The sequence below is a fragment of the Protopterus annectens genome, chromosome 8.part0 (assembly GCF_019279795.1).
Source record: "Protopterus annectens isolate FY-2018-M chromosome 8.part0, PAN1.0, whole genome shotgun sequence".
Lineage (NCBI taxonomy): Eukaryota > Metazoa > Chordata > Ceratodontiformes > Protopteridae > Protopterus > Protopterus annectens.
In genome coordinates, this window is record NC_056741.1 from 1,291,309,785 (window position 1) to 1,291,332,085 (window position 22,301).

Below are 22,301 nucleotides of genomic sequence, written 5' to 3' on the forward strand. Positions count from 1 at the left end.
TTCAATGCTGGCTTACCTCTCCTTGTGTGACTATAGGCGGCACTATAATTTAGCATGACATTATTCACTGCTGGCTTACCGCTCCCTGTGTGACTATATGCAGCACTATAAGGTATCATGACATTATTGGCTGCTGGCTTACCACTCCCTGTGTGACTAGGCTGCTGGCTTACCACTCCCTGTGTGACTATAGGCAGCACTATAATGTATCATGACATTATTCACTGCTGGCGTACCGCTCCCTGGGTGACTAAAGGAGACACTATAATGTATCATGACTTTACTGACTGCTGGCTTACCGCTCCCTGTGTCACTATAGGCAGCACTATAATGTATCATGGCATTATTCACTACTGGCTTACCGCTCCCTGGGTGACTATAGGCAGCACTATAATGTAGAATGACATTATTCACTGTTGGCTTACTGCTCTCTGTGTGACTATAGGTGGCATTATAATGTATCATGACATTATTCAATACTGGCTTACCGCTCCCTTGGTGACTATAGGTGGATGTATAATGTATCATGACATTATTCACTGCTGGCTTACCACTCCCTGTGTGACTGTAGGCAGAACTATAATGTATCATGACATTATTCACTGCTGGCTTACCTCTCCCTGTTTGACTATAGGCACGACTATAATGTATCATGACATTATTCACTGCTGGCTTACCGTTCCCTGTGTCACTATAGGCAGCACTATAATGTATCATGACATTATTCACTGCTGGGATACCTCTCCCTGTGTGAGTATAGGCAGCACTATAATGTATCATGATATTAATCACTACTGGCTTACCTCTCCCTGGGTGACTATAGGCGGCACTATAATGTATCATGACATTATTCACTACTGGCTAACCACTCCCTGGGTGACTATAGGCAGCTATATAATGTATCAAGACATTATTCACTGCTGGCTTACTGCTCCCTGTGTAACTATAGGTAGTACTATAATGTATCATGACATTATTCACTGCTGGCTTACCGCTTCCTGTGTGACTATAGGCAGCACTGTAATTTATCAGGAAATTATTCACTGCTGGCTTACCACTCCCAGTGTGACTATAGGTAGCACTATAATGTATCATGACATTATTCACTGCTGGCTTACCGCTCCCTGTGTGACTATAGGCAGCACTATAATGTATCATGACATTATTGACTGCTGGCTTACCGCTCCCTGTTTGACTGTAGGTGGCAATATAAAGTATCATGACATTATTCACTGCTGTCTTATCGCTCTCTGTGTGACTATAAGCAGCACTATTATGTATCATAACATTATTCGCAACTAGCTTACCGCTCCTTGTGTAACAAAAGGCAGCACTATAATGTAGGATGACATTATTGACTGCTGGCTTACCGCTCCCTATTTGATTGTAGGCAGCCCTATAAAGTATCATGACGTTATTCACTGCTGGCTAACCGCTCCCTGGGTGACTATTGGAGACACTAAAATGTATCTTGGCATTATTCGTCGCTGGCTAACCCTTCTGTGTGACTATAGGCAGCACTATAATGTATCATGACATTATCCACTGCTGTCATACCACTCTCGGTCTGACTATAGGCGGCACTATAAGGTATCACAACATTATTCACTACTGGATTACCACTGCCTGGGTGACAGTAGGGGACACTATAATGTATCATGACATTATTCACTGCTGGCTTACCATCCCTGTCTGACTATAGGCAGCACTATAATGTATCATGACATTATTCACTACTGGCTTACCGCTCCCTGGGTGACTATAGGTGGATGTATAATGTATCATGACATTATTCACTTCTGGCTTACCACTCCCTGTGTGACTGTAGGCAGAATTATAATGTATCATGACATTATTCACTGCTGGCTTCACTCTCCCTGTGTGACTATAGGCAGCACTATAATGTATCATGACATTATTCACTGCTGGCTTACCGCTCCCTGTGTCACTATAGGTAGCATTATATTGTATCATGACATTATTCACTGCTGGGATACCTCTCCCTGTGTGAGTATAGGCAGCACTATAATGTATCATGACATTAGTCACTACTGGCTTACCTCTCCCTGCGTGTCTATAGGCGGCACTATAATGTATCATGGCATTATTCACTACTGGCTAACTGCTCCCTGGGTGACTATAGGCAGCAATATAATGTATCAAGACATTATTCACTGCTGGATTACCGCTCCCTTTGTAACTATAGGTAGTACTATAATGTATCATGACATTATTCACTGCTGGCTTACCGCTCCCTGTGTGACTAGAGGCAGCACTGTAATGTATCAGGAAATTATTCACTGCTGGCTTACCACTCCCAGTGTGACTATAGGTAGCACTATAATGTATCATGACATTATTCACTACTGGCTTACCGCTCCCTGTGTGACTATAGGCAGCACTATAATGTATCATGACATTACTGACTGCTGGTTTTCCGCTACTTGTTTGACTGTAGGCGGCAATATAAAGCATCATGACGTTATTCACTGCTGGCTAACCACTCCCTGGGTGACTATAGGAGACACTATAATGTATCTTGACATTATTCACTGCTGGCATTTCACTCCCTGTGTGACTATAAGCAGCACTAAAATGTATCACAACATTATTCACAACTAGCTTACCGCTCCTTGTGTGACAAAAGGCAGCACTATAGTGTAGGATGACATTATTGACTACTGGCTTACCACTCCCTATTTGACTGTAGGCAGCACTATAATGTATCATAACATTATTCACTACTGGATTACCGCTCCTTGTGTGACTAAAGGCAGCACTGTAATGTAGATGGAGATTATCCACTGCTGGCTTACCGCTCTGTGTGTGAGTATAGGTGGCACTATAATGTATCATGACATCATTCACTACTGGCTTACTGCTCCCTTGGTGACTATAGGTGGCAGTATAATGTATCATGACTTTATTCACTACTGGCTTATTGCTCCCTGGGTGACTATAGGCAGCACTATAATGTATCATGACATTATTCACTGCTGACTTATCGCTCTATGTCTGACTATAGGTGGCACTGTAAAGTATCATGACATTATTCACTGCCGGCTTACCGCTGTCTTTGTGAGTATAGGCAGCACTATAATGTATCATGACATTATTCACTACTGGGTTACCACTCACTGTGTGACTATAGGCAACACTATAATATAGAATGACATTATTCACTGCTGGCTTACCGCTGTCTGTGTGACTATAGGTGGCACTATAATGTATCATTACATTATTCACTACTGGCTTACCACTCCCTTGATAACTATAGGTGGCAGTATAATGTATCATGTCATTATTCACTACTGCCTTACCGCTACCTGGGTGACTACAGGCAACACTATAATGTATAATGACATTATTCACTGCTGGCTTACTGCTCCCTGTGTGACTATAGGCAGAAGTATAATGTATAATGACATTATTCACTGCTGGCTTACCACTCCCTATGTGACTCTAGGTGGCACTATAATGTATCATGACATGATTCACTGCTGGCTTACCGCTCCTTGTGTGACTATAGGCAGGACTATAGTGTATCATGACATTATTCACTGCTGGCTTACCACTCCCTGTGTGACTATAGGCAGAACTAAATTGTATCAAGACATTATTCACTGCTGGCTTACCACTCCCTGTGTGACTATAGGCGGTATTATAATGTATCATGACATTATTCACTGCTGGGATACCGCTCCCTGTGTGAGTATAGGCTGCACTGTAATGTATCATGACATTATTCACTAGTGGCTTATCGCTCTATGGGTGACTATAGGCAGGACTATAATGTATCATGACATTATTCACTGCTGGCTTACCACTCCCTGTGTGACTATAGGCAGCACTATAATGTTGAATGACATTACTCACTGCTGGCTTACTGCTCTCTGTGTGAATATAGGTGGCACTATAATGTATCATGGCATTATTCACTACTGGCTTATCGCTCCCTTGGTGACTATAGGTGGAAGTTTAATGTATCATGACATTATTCACTGCTGGCTTACCACCCCCTGTGTGACTATAGGCAGAACTAAATTGTATCATCACATTATTCACTGCCGGCTTACCGCTCCATGTGTGACTAAATTTGGCACTATAATGTATCATGACATTAGTCACTGCTGGCTTACCCCTCCCTGTGTGACTATAGGCAGCACTATAATGTTTCATGACATTATTCACTGCTGGGATACTTCTCCCTGAGTGTTTATAGACAGCACTGAAATATATCAGGACATTATTCACTACTGGCATACCGCTCCCTTGGTGACTATAGGCAGCACTATAATGTATCATGGCATTATCCACTACTGGCTTACCGCTCCGTGGGTGACTATAGGCAGCACTATAATGTATCATGACATTATTCACTGCTGGCTTGCTGCTCTCTGTGTGACTATAGGTGGCACTTTAATGTATCATGACATTATTCACTACTGACTTACCGCTCCCTTGGTCACTATAGGTGGCAGTATAATGTATCCTGACGTTATTCAGTACTGGCTTACCACTCCCTGGGAGACTATAGGCAGCACTATAATGTATCATGACATTATTCACTGCTGGCTTACCACTCCCTGTCTGACTATAGGTGGCACTATAAAGTATCTTGACATTATTCACTGTTGGCATACCGCTCCCTCGGTGACTATATGCAGCACTATAATGCATTGACATTATTCAGTACTGGCTTACTGCTCCCTGGGTGGCTATAGGCATGACTATAATGTATCATGACATTATTCACTGCTGGCTTACCCTCCCTGTCTGACTATAGGCTGCACTATAAAGTATAATGACATTATTCACTGCTGGCATACCGCCCCCAGGGTGACTATAGGCAGCACTATAATGCATCATGACATTATTCAGTACTGGCTTACTGCTCCCTGGGTGACTATAGGCATGACTATAATGTATCATGACATTATTCACTGCTGACTTACTGCTCCCTGTGTGACTATAGGCAGTACTATAATGTACAATGAAATTATTCACTGCTGGCTTAGATCTCTCTGAGTGACTATAAGTGGCACTTTACTGTATCATGACATTATTCATTAGTGGCTTACCCTCCCTTGGTGACTATAGTGGCAGTATAATGTATCATGGCATTATTCACTACTGGCTTTCCACTCACTGGGTGACTATATGCAACACTATAATGTATCATGACATTATTCACTGCTGGCTTACCGCTCCCTGTCTGACGATAGGCAGCACTATAATGTATCATGACATTATTCACTGCTGGCTTACTGCTCCCTGTGTGAGTATAGGCAGAAATATAATGTATCTTGACATTATTCACTGCTGGCTTACCGCTCCCTGTGTGACTATAGGTGGCACTATAATGTATCATGACATTAGTTACTACTGGCTTACCCCTCCCTGTGTGACTATAGGCATCACTATAATGCATCATGAGATTATTCAAAGCTGGCTCACCGCTCCCTGTGTAATTACAGGCAACACTATAGTGTATCATGACATTATTCACTGCTGGCTTACCGTTCACTGTCTGACTATAGGCGGCAATGTAAAGTATCATGACATTATTCACTGCTGGCTTACCATTCCCTGGATGACTATAGGGAGCACTATAATGTATCATGACATTACTCACTGCTGGCTTACATCTCCCTGTGTGACTATGGGCAGCACTATAATGTATCATGACATTATTCACTACTGGCTTACCTCTCCCTGGGTGACTATAGGCATTAGTATAATGTATCATGACATTATTCACTACTGGCTTACTCCCTGTGTGACTATAGGCAGCACTATAATGTAGAATGACATTATTCACTGCTGGTTTACTGCTCTCTGTGTGACAATAGGTTGCACTATAATGTACCATGACATTATTCTGTTCTGGCTTACCGCTTCCTTGGTGACTATAGGTGGAAGTATAATGTATCATAACATTATTCACTACTGGTTACTGCTCCCTGTCTGACCAAAGGCAGGACTATAGTATATCAAAACATTATTCACTGCTGACTTACAGCTCACTGTGTGACTATAGGCAGCACTTTAATGTATCATGACATTATTCACTGCTGGCTTACCACTCCCTTTGTGACTATAGGCAGCACTATAATGTATCATGAAATTTTTCAGTGCTGGCATACCGCTCCCTGTGTGGTTATAGGCACCACTATAATGTATCATGACATTAGTCATTACTAGCTTATTGCTCCCTGGGTGATTATAGGTGGCACTATAATGTATCATGACATTATTCACTACGGGATTACCGCTCCCTTGGTGACTATAGGCAGGACTATAATGTATCATGACATTATTCACTGCTGGCTTACCGCTCCCTGTCTTACTAAAGGCAGCACTATATTGTATATTGACATGATTCACTGCTGGCTTACCTCGCCTTGTGTGACTATAGGCGGCACTATAATTTAGCATGACATTATTCACTGCTGGCTTACCGCTCCCTGTGTGACTATATGCAGCACTATAATGTATCATGACATTATTGGCTGTTGGCTTACCATTCCCTGTGTGACTCTAGGCAGCACTATAATGTATCATGACATTATTCAATGCTGGCTTACCTCTCCTTGTGTGACTATAGGCGGCACTATAATTTAGCATGACATTTTTCACTGCTGGCTTACCGCTCCCTGTGTGACTATATGCAGCACTATAAGGTATCATGATATTATTGGCTGCTGGCTTACCACTCCCTGTGTGACTATAGGCAGCACTATAATGTATCATGACATTATTCACTGCTGGCTTACCGCTCCCTGTGGGACTATAGGCAGCGCTATAATGTATCATGACATTATTCACTGCTGTCGTACCCCTCCCTGGGTGACTAAAGGAGACACTATAATGCATCATGACTTTACTGACTGCTGGCTTACCGCTCCCTGTGTCACTATAGGCAGCACTATAATGTATCATGACATTATTCACTACTGGCTTACCGTTCCCTGGGTGACTATAGGCAGGACTATAATGTATCATGACATTATTCACTCTGGCTTACTGCTCCCTGAGTGACTATAGGCGGAACTATAATGTATCATGACATTATTCACTACTGGCTTTTCACTCCCTGTGTGACTATAGGTGGCACTATAATGTATCATGACATTATTTACTGCTGGCTTACCACTCCCTAAATGACTATAGGCAGTTGGATAATGTATCCTGACATTATTCACTGCTGGCTTACCGCTCCATGTGTGACTATAGGCAGCACTATAATGTATCATGACATTATTCACTGATGGCTTACGGTTTCTTGGATGACTATAGGAGACACTTTAATGTATCATGACGTTATTCACTGCTGGCTTACCGCTCCCTGTGTGACTTTGGGCAGCACTATAATGTATCATGACATTATTCACAGCTGACTTACCGCTCCCTGTGTGACTATAGGCAGCACTATAATGTAGAATGACATTATTCACTGCTGGCTTACTGCTCTCTGTGTGACTATAGGTGGCACTACAATGTACCATAACATTATTCACTACTGGCTTACCACTCCTTTGGTGACTATAGGTGGAAGTATAATGTATCATGACATTATTCACTGCTGGCTTACCGCTCCCTGTGTGACTATAAGCAGAACTATAATGTATCATGACATTATTCACTGCTGTCTTACCACTCCCTGTGTGACTATAGGCAGCACTATAATGTATCATGACATTATTCACTGTTGGCTTACCACTCCCTGTGTGACTATAGGCAGCACTATAATGCATCATGACATTATTCACTGCTGGGTTTCAGCTCCCTGTGTGACTATAATGTATCATGACATTATTCACTGCTGGCTTACTGCTTCCTGTGTAACTATAGGCAGCACTATAATGTATCATGACATTATTCACTGCTGGCTTACTGCTCCCTGTGTGACTATGTGTGGCACTATAATGTATCATGACATTATTCACTGCTGGCTTGCCGCTCCCTGTGTTTCATGACATTATTCACTACTGGCTTACCACATCCTGGGTGACTATATGCGGCACTATAATGTATCATGACATTATTCACTAATGGCTTACCGCTCCCTGAGTGACTATAGGCAGCACTATAATGTATCATGACATTATTCACTGCTGTCTTACCGTCCCTGTCCGATTATAGGTAGCACTGTAGTGTATCTTGACATTATTCACTGCTGGCTTACCGCTCCTTGTGTGACTATAGGCATCGCTATAATGTATCATGACATTAATCAATGCTGGCTTACTGCTCCCTGTCTAACTATAGTCAACACTATAGTGTATTATGACATTATTCACTGCTGGCTTACCCCTCCCAGTGTGACTAAAGGAGCACTATAATGTATCATGACATTATTCACTGCTGGCTTACCGCTCCCTGTCTGACTATAGGTGGCAGTATAATGTATCATGACATTATTCACTGCTGTCTTACCGCTCCCTGGGTGACTATAGGGGACACTATAATGTATCATGACATTATTCACTGCTAGGTTGCTGCTCCCTTGGTGACTATAGGCAGTACTATAACGTATCATGCCATTATTCACTGCTGGCTTACCGCTCCCTGTGTGACTGTAGGCAGCACTATAATTTGGCATGACTTTATTCACTACTGGCTTACCACTCTGTGTGTGACTATAGGTGGCACTATAATGTATCATGACATTATTCACTACTGGCTTACCGCTCCCTTGGTGACTATAGGCAGCACTATAATGTATCATGACGTTATTCACTGCTGGCTTACTGCTCTCTGTGTGACTAAAGGAGCACTATAATGTATCATGACATTATTCACTACTGGCTTACCACTCCCTTGGTGACTATATGTGGAAGTATAATGTATCATGGCATTATTCACTGCTGGCTTACTGCTCCCTGTGTGACTATAGGCTGAACTATAATGTATCATGACATTATTCACTGCTGGCTTACTGCTTCCTGCTTGACTATAGGCAGCACTATAATGTATCATGACATTATTCACTGTTGGCTTACCACTCCCTGTGTGACTATAGGCAGCACTATAATGTATCATGACATTATTCACTGCTGGGTTTCAGCTCCCTGTGTGACTATAATGTATCATGACATTATTCACTGCTGGCTTACTGCTTCCTGTGTAACTATAGGCAGCACTATAATGTATCATGACATTATTCACTGCTGGCTTACTGCTCCCTGTGTGACTATGTGTGGCACTATAATGTATCATGACATTATTCACTGCTGGCTTGCCGCTCCCTGTGTTTCATGACATTATTCACTACTGGCTTACCACATCCTGGGTGACTATATGCGGCACTATAATGTATCATGACATTATTCACTAATGGCTTACCGCTCCCTGAGTGACTATAGGCAGCACTATAATGTATCATGACATTATTCACTGCTGGCTTACCGGTCCCTGTCCGATTATAGGTAGCACTGTAGTGTATCTTGACATTATTCACTGCTGGCTTACCGCTCCTTGTGTGACTATAGGCATCGCTATAATGTATCATGACATTAATCAAAGCTGGCTTACTGCTCCCTGTCTAACTATAGTCAACACTATAGTGTATTATGACATTATTCACTGCTGGCTTACCCCTCCCAGTGTGACTAAAGGAGCACTATAATGTATCATGACATTATTCACTGCTGGCTTACCACTCCCTGTCTGACTATAGGTGGCAGTATAATGTATAATGACATTATTCACTGCTGTCTTACCGCTCCCTGGGTGACTATAGGGGACACTATAATGTATCATGACATTATTCACTGCTAGGTTGCTGCTCCCTTGGTGACTATAGGCAGTACTATAACGTATCATGACATTATTCACTGCTGGCTTACCGCTCCCTGTGTGACTGTAGGCAGCACTATAATTTGGCATGACTTTATTCACTACTGGCTTACCACTCTGTGTGTGACTATAGGTGGCATTATAATGTATCATGACATTATTCACTACTGGCTTACCGCTCCCTTGGTGACTATAGGCAGCACTATAATGTATCATGACGTTATTCACTGCTGGCTTACTGCTCTCTGTGTGACTAAAGGAGCACTATAATGTATCATGACATTATTCACTACTGGCTTACCACTCCCTTGGTGACTATATGTGGAAGTATAATGTATCATGGCATTATTCACTGCTGGCTTACTGCTCCCTGTGTGACTATAGGCTGAACTATAATGTATCATGACATTATTCACTGCTGGCTTACTGCTTCCTGCTTGACTATAGGCAGCACTATAATGCATCATGACATTATTCACTGCTGGCTTACCGCTCCCTGGCTGACTATAGGGGACACTATAATGTATCATGATATCATTCACTACTGGCTTACCGCTCCCTTGGTGACTATAGCTGGCAGTATAATGTATCATGACATTATTCACTGCTGGCTTACCATTCCCTGTGTGACTATAGGCAGCAATATAGTGTATCATGACATTATTCACTGCTGGCTTACTTCTCCCTGTGTGACTATAGGTGGCAGTGTAATGTATCATGACATTATTCACTGCTGGCTTTCCACTCCCTGTGTGACTATAGGCAGCACTATAATGTATCATGACATTATTCACTGCTGGCTTACCGCCCGATGTGTAACTAGAGGCGGTGCTATAATGTGTCATGACATTATTCACTGCTGGCTTACTGTTCCCTGTGTAACTCGAGGCGGCAATATAATGTATCATGACATTATTCACTGCTGGCTAACTGCTCCCTGTGTGACTATAGGCAGCAATATAATGTATTATGACATTATTCGCTGCTGGCTTTCCGCTCCCTGGGTGACTATAGGTGGCACTATAATGTATCTTGGCATTATTCACTACTGGCTTACCCCTCCTGTGTGACTATAGGCAGCAGTATAATGAATCATGACATTATTCACTACTGGCTTACCGCTCCTTGGGTGAGTATAGGCAAGACTATAATGTATCATGACATTACTCACTGCTGGCTTACCGCTACCTGTGTGACTATAGGCAGCACTATAATGTAGCATTACATTATTCACTGCTCGCTTACTGCTCCCTGTGTAACTATAGGCTGCACTATAATGTATCATGACATTATTCACTACTGGCTTACTGCTCCCTTGGTGACTATAGGCGGCACTATAACGTATCCTGACATTATTCACTATTGGCTTACTGCCCCCTGTCTGACTAAAGGCAGCACTATATTGTATCATGACATTATTCACTGCTGGCTTACCACTCCCGGTGTGACTACAGGCAGCACAATAATATATCATGACATTATTCACTGCTGGCTTACCGCTTCCTGTCTGACTATAGGCAGAAGTATAATGTTTCATGACAGTGTTCACTGCTGGATTACCGCTCCCTGTGTGAGTATAGGCATCATTATAATGTATCATGACATTATTCCCTACTGGTCTTCTGCTCCCTGGGTGACTATAAGTGGCACTATAATGTATCATGATATTATTCACTACTGGCTTATCGCTCCCTGGGTGATTATAGGCAGCAAAATAATGTATCATGACATTATTCACTGCTGGCTTACCGCTTCCTGTCTGACTATAGGCAGGACTATATTGTATAATGACATTATTCACTGCTGGCTTACCGCTCCCAGTGTGACTATAGGTGGCACTATAATGTAGCATGACATTATTCACTGCTGACTTACCGCTCGTTGTGTGACTATACACAGCACTATAATGTATCATGACATTATTCACTGCTGGCTTACCACTCCCTGTGTGATTATAGGCAGCAGTATAATGTATCATGACATTAGTCACTGCTGGCTTACCCATCCCTGTGTGACTATAGACAGCACTATAATGTATCATGACATTATTCACTGCTGGCTTACCACTCCCTGGGTCACTATAGGGGAAACTATAATGTATCATGACATTATTCACTGCTGTCTTTCTGCTCCCTGTGTGACTATAGGCAGCACTATAATGTATCATGACATTATTCACTGCTGGCTTACCGCTCCCAGTGTGACTATAGGTGGCACTATAATGTAGCATGACATTATTCACTGCTGGCTTACCGCTCCCTGTGTGACTATAGGCAGCACTGTAATGTATCATGACATTATTCACTGCTGGCTTACCGCTCCCTGGCTGACTATAGGGGACACTATAATGTATCATGATATCATTCACTACTGACTTACCACTCCCTGTCTGACTATAGGCAGCACTATACTATATCATGACATTATTCACTGCTGGCTTACCATTCCCTGTGTGACTATAGGCAGCAATATAATGTATCATGACATTATTCACTGCTGGCTTACTTCTCCCTGTGTGGCTATAGGTGGCAGTATAATGTATCATGACATTATTCACTGCTGGCTTTCCACTCCCTGCATGACTATAGGCAGCACTATAATGTATCATGACATTATGCACTGCTGGCTTACCGCCCCCTGTGTGACTAGAGGTGCTATAATGTGTCATGACTTTAATCACTGCTGGCTTACTGTTCCCTGTGTAACTCGAGGTGGCAATATAATGTTTCATGACATTATTCACTGCTGGCTAACTGCTCCCTGTGTGACTATAGGCAGCAATATAATGTATTATGACATTATTCGCTGCTGGCTTTCTGCTCCCTGGGTGACTATAGGTGGCACTATAATGTATCATGACATTATTCACTACTGGCTTACCCCACCTGTGTGACTATAGGCAGCAGTATAATGAATCATGACATTATTCACTACTGGCTTACCGCTCCCTGTGTGACTATAGGCTGCACAATAATGTATCATGACATTATTCACTACTGGCTTACTGCTCCCTTGGTGACTATAGGTGGCACTATAATGTTTCCTGACATTATTCACTATTGGCTTACTGCTCCCTGTCTGACTAAAGGCAGCACTATATTGTATCATGACATTATTCACTGCTGGCTTACCGCTCCCGGTGTGACTATAGGCAGCACTATAATGTATCATGACATTATTCACTGCTGGCTTACCGCTTCCTGTCTGACTATAGGCAGAAGTATAATGTTTCATGACAGTAATCACTGCTGGATTACCGCTCCCTGTGTGAGTATAGGCATCATTATAATGTATCATGACATTATTCACTACTGGTCTACTGCTCCCTGGGTGACTATAGGCGGCACTATAATGTATCATGACATTATTCACTATTGGCTTACTGCTACCTGTCTGACTAAAGGCAGCACGATATTGTATAATGAAATTATTCACTGCTGGCTTACCGCTCCCTGTGTAACTATAGGCAGCACTATAATGTATCATGACATTATTCACTGCTGGCTTACCACTCCCAGTGTGACTATAGGTGGCACTATAATGTAGCATGGCATTATTCACTGCTGGCTTACCGCTCCTTTTGTGACTATACACAGCACTATAATGTATCATGACATTATTTACTGCTGGCATACCACTCCCTGGGTGTCTATAGGGGAAACTATAATGTATCATGACATTATTCACTGCTGGCTTACCGCTCCCTGTGTGACTATAGGCAGCACTATAATGTATCATGACATTATTCACTACTGGCTTACCGCTCCCTCAGTGACTATAGGCAGGACTATAATGTATCATGACATTATTCACTGCTGGATTACAGCTCCCTGTGTGACTATAGGAAGCACTATCAAGTAGAATGACATTATTCACTGTTGGGTTAACGCTCTCATTGTGAGTATAGGTGGCACTATAATGTATCATGACATTATTTACTGCTGGCTTACCGCTCCCTGTGTGACTATAGGCAGCACTATAAAGTAGAATGACATTGTTCACTGTTGGGTTACCGCTCTCTTTGTGAGTATAGGTGGCACTATAATGTATCATGACATTACTCACTGCTGGCTTACCACTACCTGTGTGACTATAGGCAGAACTATAATGCATCATGACATTATTCACTGTTGGCTTACTGCTCCCTGTGTGAGTATAGGCAGCACTATAATGTATCCTGACATTATTCACTACTGGCTTACTGCTCCCTGGGGGACTATAGGCGACACTATAATGTATCATGGCATTATTCACTATTTGCTTACTGCTCCCTGGGTGACTATAGGCAGCACTATAATGTATCATGACATTAATAACTGCTGGATTACTGCTTCCTGTCTGACAATAGGCAGCGCTATGTTGTATAATGACATTATTCACGGCTGGCTTACTGCTCCCTGTGTGACTATGCACAGCACTATAATGTGTCATGACATTATTTAATGCTGGCTTACCGCTCCCTGTGTGACTATAGGTGGCACTATAATGTAGCATGACATTATTCACTGCTGGCTTACCACTCCCTGTGTGACTATATGCAGCACTATAATGTAGCATGACATTATTCACTGCTGGCTTACCACTCCCTGTATGACTCTAGGCAGCACTATAATGTATCATGGCATTATTCACTGCTGGCTTACCGCTCCCTGTGTGACTATAGGCAGAACTATAATGTATCATGACATTATTCACTGCTGGCTTACCGCTCCCTGTGTGACTATAGGCAGCAATATAATGTATCATGACATTATTCACTGCTGGCTTACCGCTCCCTGGGTTACTATAGGGGACACTATAATGTATCATGATATCATTTACTACTGGCTTCCCACTCCCTTGGTGACTATAGCTGGCAGTATAATGTATCATGTCATTATTCACTGCTGGCTTTCCACTCCCTGCGTGACTATAGGCAGCACTATAATGTATCATGACATTATGCTCTGCTGGCTTACCGCCCCCTGTGTGACTAGAGGTGCTATAATGTGTCATGACTTTATTCACTGCTGGCTTACTGTTCCCTGTGTAACTCGAGGTGGCAATATATTGTTTCATGACATTATTCACTGCTGGCTAACTGCTCCCTGCGTGACTATAGGCAGCAATATAATGTATTGTGACATTATTCGCTGCTGGCTTTCCGCTCCCTGGGTGACTATAGGTGGCACTGTAATGTATCATGACATTATTCACTACTGGCTTACCCCTCCTGTGTGACTATAGGCAGCAGTATAATGAATCATGACATTATTCACTACTGGCTTACCACTCCCTGGGTGAATATAGGCAAGACTATAATGTATCATGACATTACTCACTGCTGGCTTACCGCTACCTGTGTGACTATAGGCAGCACTATAATGTAGCATTACATTATTCACTGCTGGCTTACTGCTCCCTGTGTGACTATAGGCTGCACTATAATGTATCATGACATTATTCACTACTGGCTTACTGCTCCCTTGGTGACTATAGGCGGCACTATAATGTATCCTGACATTATTCACTACTGGTTTACTGCTCCCTGTCTGACTAAAGGCAGAAGTATAATGTATCATGACATTATTCACTGCTGGCTTACCGCTCCCGGTGTGACTATAGGCAGCACTATAATGTATCATGACATTATTCACTGCTGGCTTACCGCTTCCTGTCTGACTATAGGCAGAAGTATAATGTTTCATGACAGTATTCACTGCTGGCTTATCGCTCCCTGTGTGAGTATAGGCATCATTATAATGTATCATGACATTATTCACTACTGTTCTACTGGTCCCTGGGTGACTATAGGTGGCACTATAATGTATCATGACATTATTCACTATTGGCTTACTGCTACCTGTCTGACTAAAGGCAGCACTATATTGTATAATGACATTATTCACTGCTGGCTTACCGCTCCCTGTGTGACTATAGGCAGCACTATAATGTATCATGACATTATTCACTGCTGGTTTACCGCTCCCAGTGTGACTATAGGTGGCACTATAATGTAACATGACATTATTCACTGCTGGCTTACCGCTCTTTGTGTGACTATACACAGCACTATAATGTATCATGACATTATTCACTGCTGGCATACCACTCCCTGGGTGACTATAGGGGAAACTATAATGTATCATGACATTATTCACTGCTGTCTTACAGCTCCCTGTGAGACTATAGGCAGCACTATAACGTATCATGACATTATTCACTACTGGCTTGCCGCTCCCTCAGTGACTATAGGCAGGACTATAATGTATCATGACATTATTCACTGCTGGATTACAGCTCCCTGTGTGACTATAGGAAGCACTATCAAGTAGAATGACATTATTCACTGTTGGGTTAACGCTCTCTTTGTGAGTATAGGTGGCACTATAATGTATCATGACATTATTTACTGCTGGCTTACCGCTCCCTGTGTGACTATAGGCAGCACTATAAAGTAGAATGACATAATTCACTGTTGGGTTACCGCTCTCTTTGTGAGTATAGGTGGCACTATAATGTATCATGACATTACTCACTGCTGGCTTACCACTACCTGTGTGACTATAGGCAGCACTATAATGCATCATGACATTATTCACTGTTGGCTTACCGCTCCCTGTGTGAGTATAGGCAGCACTATAATGTATCATGACATTATTCACTACTGGCTTACTGCTCCCTGGGTGACTATAGGCGGCACTATAATGTATCATGACATTATTCACTATTTGCTTACCGCTCCCTGGGTGACTATAGGCAGCACTATAATGTATCATGACATTATTCACTGCTGGCTTACTGCTTCCTGTCTGACTATAGGCAGCGCTATATTGTATAATGACATTATTCATGGCTGGCTTACTGCTCCCTGTGTGACTATACACAGCACTATAATGTGTCATGACATTATTTAATGCTGGCTTACCGCTCCCTGTGTGACTATAGGTGGCAGTATAATGTAGCATGACATTATTCACTGCTGGCTTACCGCTCCCTGTGTAACTATATGCAGCACTATAATGTAGCATGACATTATTCACTGCTGGCTTACCACTCCCTGTGTGACTCTAGGCAGCACTATAATGTATCATGGCATTATTCACTGCTGGCTTACCGCTCCCTTTGTGACTATAGGCAGAACTATAATGTATCATGACATTATTCACTGCTGGCTTACCGCTCCCTGTGTGACTATAGGCAGCAATATAATGTATCATGACATTATTCACTGCTGGCTTACCGCTCCCTGGGTTACTATAGGGGACACTATAATGTATCATGATATCATTTACTACTGGCTTTCCACTCCCTTGGTGACTATAGCTGGCAGTATAATGTATCATGTCATTATTCACTGCTGGCTTTCCACTCCCTGCGTGATTATAGGCAGCACTATAATGTATCATGACATTATGCTCTGCTGGCTTACCACCCCCTGTGTGACTAGCGGTGCTATAATGTGTCATGACTTTATTCACTGCTGGCTTACTGTTCTCTATGTAACTCGAGGTGGCAATATAATGTTTCATGACATTATTCACTGCTGGCTAACCGCTCCCTGTGTGACTATAGGCAGCAATATAATGTATTGTGACATTATTCGCTGCTGGCTTTCCGCTCCCTGGGTGACTATAGGTGGCACTATAATGTATCCTGACATTATTCACTAATGGCTTACCCCTCCTGTGTGACTATAGGCAGCACTGTAATGAATCATGACATTATTCACTACTGGCTTACCACTCCCTGGGTGAGTACAGGCAGGACTATAATGTATCATGACATTATTCACTGCTGGCTTACCGCTCCCTGTGTGACTATAGGCAGCCCTATAATGTAGCATTACATTATTCACTGCTGGCTTACTGCTCCCTGTGTGACTATAGGCTGCACTATAATGCATCATGACATTATTCACTACTGGCTTGCTGCTCCCTTATTGACTATAGGCGGCACTATAATGTATCATGACATTATTCACTACCGGCTTACTGCTCCCTGTCTGACTAAAGGCAGAAGTATAATGTATCATGACATTATTCACTGCTGGCTTACCGCTCCCGGTGTGACTATAGGCAGCACTATAATGTATCATGACATTATTCACTGCTGGCTTACCGCTTCCTGTCTGACTATAGGCAGAAGTATAATGTTTCATGACAGTATTCACTGCTGGACTACCGCTCCCTGTGTTAGTATAGGCATCATTATAATGTATCATGACATTATTCACTACTGGTCTACTGGTCCCTGGGTGACTATAGGTGGCACTATAATGTATCATGACATTATTCACTATTGCCTTACTGCTACCTGTCTGACTAAAGGCAGCACTATATTGTATAATGACATTATTCACTGCTGGCTTACCGCTCCCTGTGTGACTATAGGCAGCACTATAATGTATCATGACATTATTCACTGCTGGCTTACCGCTCCTTGTGTGACTATACACAGCACTATAATGTATCATGACATTATTCACTGCTGGCATACCACTCCCTGGGTGACTATAGGGGAAACTATAATGTATCATGACATTATTCACTGCTGTCTTACAGCTCCCTGTGTGACTATAGGCAGCACTATAACGTATCATGACATTATTCACTACTGGCTTACTGCTCCCTCAGTGACTGTAGGCAGGACTATAATGTATCAGATTCATGACATTATTCACTGCTGGATTACAGCTCCCTGTGTGACTATAGGCAGCACTATCAAGTAGAATGACATTATTCACTGTTGGATTACCGCTCTCTTTGTGAGTATAGGTGGCACTATAATGTACCATGACATTATTTACTGCTGGCTTACCGCTCCCTGTGTGAGTATAGGCAGCACTATAAAGTAGAATGACATTATTCACTGTTGGGTTACCGCTCTCTTTGTGAGTATAGGTGGCACTATAATGTATCATGACATTATTTATTGCTGGCTTACCGCTCCCTGTATGACTATAGGCAGAACTATAATGCATCATGACATTATTCACTGTTGGCTTACTGCTCCCTGTCTGAGTATAGGCAGCACTGTAATGTATCCTGACATTATTCACGGCTGGCTTACTGCTCCCTTTGTGACTATACACAGCACTATAATGTGTCATGACATTATTTAATGCTGGCTTACCGCTCCCTGTGTGACTATAGGTGGCAGTATAATGTAGCATGACATTATTCACTGCTGGCTTACCGCTCCCTGTGTGACTATATGCAGCACTATAATGTAGCATGACATTATTCACTGCTGGCTTACCACTCCCTGTGTGACTATAGGCAGCACTATAATGTATCATGGCATTATTCACTGCTGGCTTACCGCTCCCTGTGTGACAATAGGCAGCACTATAATGTATCATGACATTATTCACTGCTGGCTTACCGCTCCCTGTGTGACTATAGGCAGCAATATAATGTATCATGACATTATTCACTGCTGGCTTACCGCTCCCTGGGTGACTATAGGGGACACTATAATGTATCATGAAATCATTTACTACTGGCTTCCCGCTCCCTTGGTGACTATAGCTGGCAGTATAATGTATCATGTCATTATTCACTGCTGGCTTACCGCTTCCTGTCTGACTATAGGCATCACTATGTTGTATAATGACATTATTCACTGCTGGCTTACCACTCCCTGTGTGACTATAGCCAGCACTTTAATGTATCATGACATTATTCACTAATGGCTTACCGCTCCCTTGGTGACTATAGGCAGCACTATAATGTATCATGACATTATTCACTGCTGGCTTACCACTCCCTGTCTGAGTATAGGCAGCACTGTACTGTATCATGACATTATTCACTGCTGGCTTACCATTCCCTCTGTGACTATAGGCAGCAATATAGTGTATCATGACATTATTCACTGCTGGATTTCCGCTCCCTGCGTGAATATAGGCAGCACTATAATGTATAATGACATTATTCACTGCTGGGTTACCGCCCCCCTGTGTGACTAGATGTGGCGCTATAATGTGTCATGACATTATTCACTGCTGGCTTACTGCTCCCTGTGTAACTCGAGGCGGCAATATAATGTATCATGACATTAACCACTGCTGGCTAACTGCTCCCTGTGTGACTATAGAAAGCAATATAATGTATTATGACATTATTCGCTGCTGACTTTCCGCTCCCTGGGTGACTATAGGTGGCACTATAATGCATCATGACATTATTCACTACTGGCTTACCCCTACTGTGTGACTATAGGCAGCAGTATTATGAATCATGACATTATTCACTACTGGCTTACCGCTCCCTGGGTGAGTATAGGCAGGACTATAATGTATCATGACATTACTCACTGCTGGCTTACCACTACCTGTGTGACTATAGGCAGCACTATAATGTAGCATTACATTATTCACTGCTGGCTTACTGCTCCCTGTGTGACAATATAATGCACTATAATGTATCATGACATTATTCACTGCTGGCTTACTGCTCCCTTGTTGACTATAGGTGGCACTATAATGTATCCTGACATCATTCACTATTGGCTTACTGCTCCCTGTCTGACTAAAGGCAGTACTATATTATATCATGACATTATTCACTGCTGGCTGACCACTCCCGGTGTGACTATAGGCAGCACTATAATGTATCATGGCATTATTCACTGCTGGCTTACTGCTTCCTGTCTGACTATACGCAGAAGTATAATGTTTCATGACAGTATTCACTGCTGGATTACCGCTCCCTGTGTGAGTATAGGTATCATTATAATGCATCATGACATTATTCACTACTGGTCTACTGCTCCCTGGGTGACTATAGGTGGCACTATAATGTATCATGACATTATTCACTACAGGCTTACCGTTCCCTGTGTGACTATAGGCAGCAAAATAATGTATCATGACATTATTCACTGCTAGCTTACCGCTTCCTGTCTGACTATAGGCAGCACTATATTGTATAATGACATTATCCACTGCTGGCTTACCGCTCCCTGTGTGACTATAGGCAGCACTATAATGTATCATGACATTATTCACTGCTGGCTTATCGCTCCCAGTTTGACTATAGGTGGCACTATAATGTAGTATGACATTATTCACTGCTGGCTTACCGCTCCTTGTGTGACTATAGACAGCACTATAATGTATCATGACATTATTCACTGCTGGCTAACCACTCCCTTTGTGAACATAGGCAGCAGTATAATGTATCATGACATTAGTCACTGCTGGCTTACCCATTGCTGTGTGACTATAGACAGCACTATAATGTATCATGACATTATTCACTTCTGGCTTACCACTCCCTGTGTGATTATAGGCAGAAGTATAATGTATCATGACATTATTCACCACTGTCTTACTGCTCCCTGTGTGACTATAGACAGCACTATAATGTATCATGACATTATTCACTTCTGGCTTACCGCACTCTCGGTGACTATAGGCAGGACTATAATGTATCATGACATTCACTGCTGGCTTACCGCTCTGTGTGTGACTATAGGCAGCACTATAAAGTGGAATGACATTATTCACTGTTGGGTTACCGCTCTCTCTGTGAGTATAGGTGGCACTATAATGTATCATGACATTATTTACTGCTGGCTTACTGCTCCCTGTATGACTATAGGCAGAACTATAATGCATCATGACATTATTCACTGTTGGCTTACCGCTGCCTGTCTGACTATAGGCAGAACTATAATGTTTCTTGTTATTATTTACTGCTGGCTTACCGATCCTTGAGTGAGTTTAGGCTGCAGTATAATGTATCATGACATTATTCACTATTGGCTTACCGCTCCCTGTGTGACTATAGGCAGCACTATAATGTATCATGACATTATTCACTGTTGGCTTACCGCTCCCTGTGTGACTATAGGCGGCACTATAATGTAGCATGACATTATTCACTGCTGGCTTACCGCTCCCTGTGTGACTATAGGCAGCACTATAATGTATCATGACATTATTCACTACTGGCTTACCGTTCCCTGTGTGACTATAGGCAGCAATATAGTGTATCATGACACTATTCACTGCTGGCTTACTGCTGCCTGTGTGACTATAGGTGGCACTATAATGTATCATGACATTATTCACTGCTGGCTTTCTGCTCCCTGCGTGACTATAGGCAGCACTATAATGTATCATGACATTATTCACTGCTGGCTAACCGCTTCCTTTGTGACTATAGGCAGCATTATAATGTATCATGACATTATTTGCTGCTGGCTTACCATTCCCTGGATGACTATAGGTGGCACTATAATGTATCCTGACATTATTCACTACTGGCTTACTGCTCCCTGGCTGACTAAAGGCAGCACTATAATGTATCATGACATTATTCACTGCTGGCTTACCGCTCCCTGTGTAACTATAGGCAGCACTATAATGTATCATGACATTATTCACTGCTGGCTTACTGCTCCCTGTGTGACTATAGGCAGCACTATAATGTATCATGACATTATTCACTACTGGCTTACCACTCCCTGTCTGAGTATAGGCAGCACTGTACTGTATCATGACATTATTC

General features: G+C 42.5%; 1 protein-coding gene across 1 annotated transcript in view; it reads right to left on the minus strand.

Moving 5' to 3' along the window:
• Nucleotides 1-22,301, minus strand: part of ERFL (ETS repressor factor like) — a 423,602-nt gene that overhangs the window by 255,621 nt on the left and 145,680 nt on the right. The gene's annotated exons all lie outside the window — the stretch shown is intronic.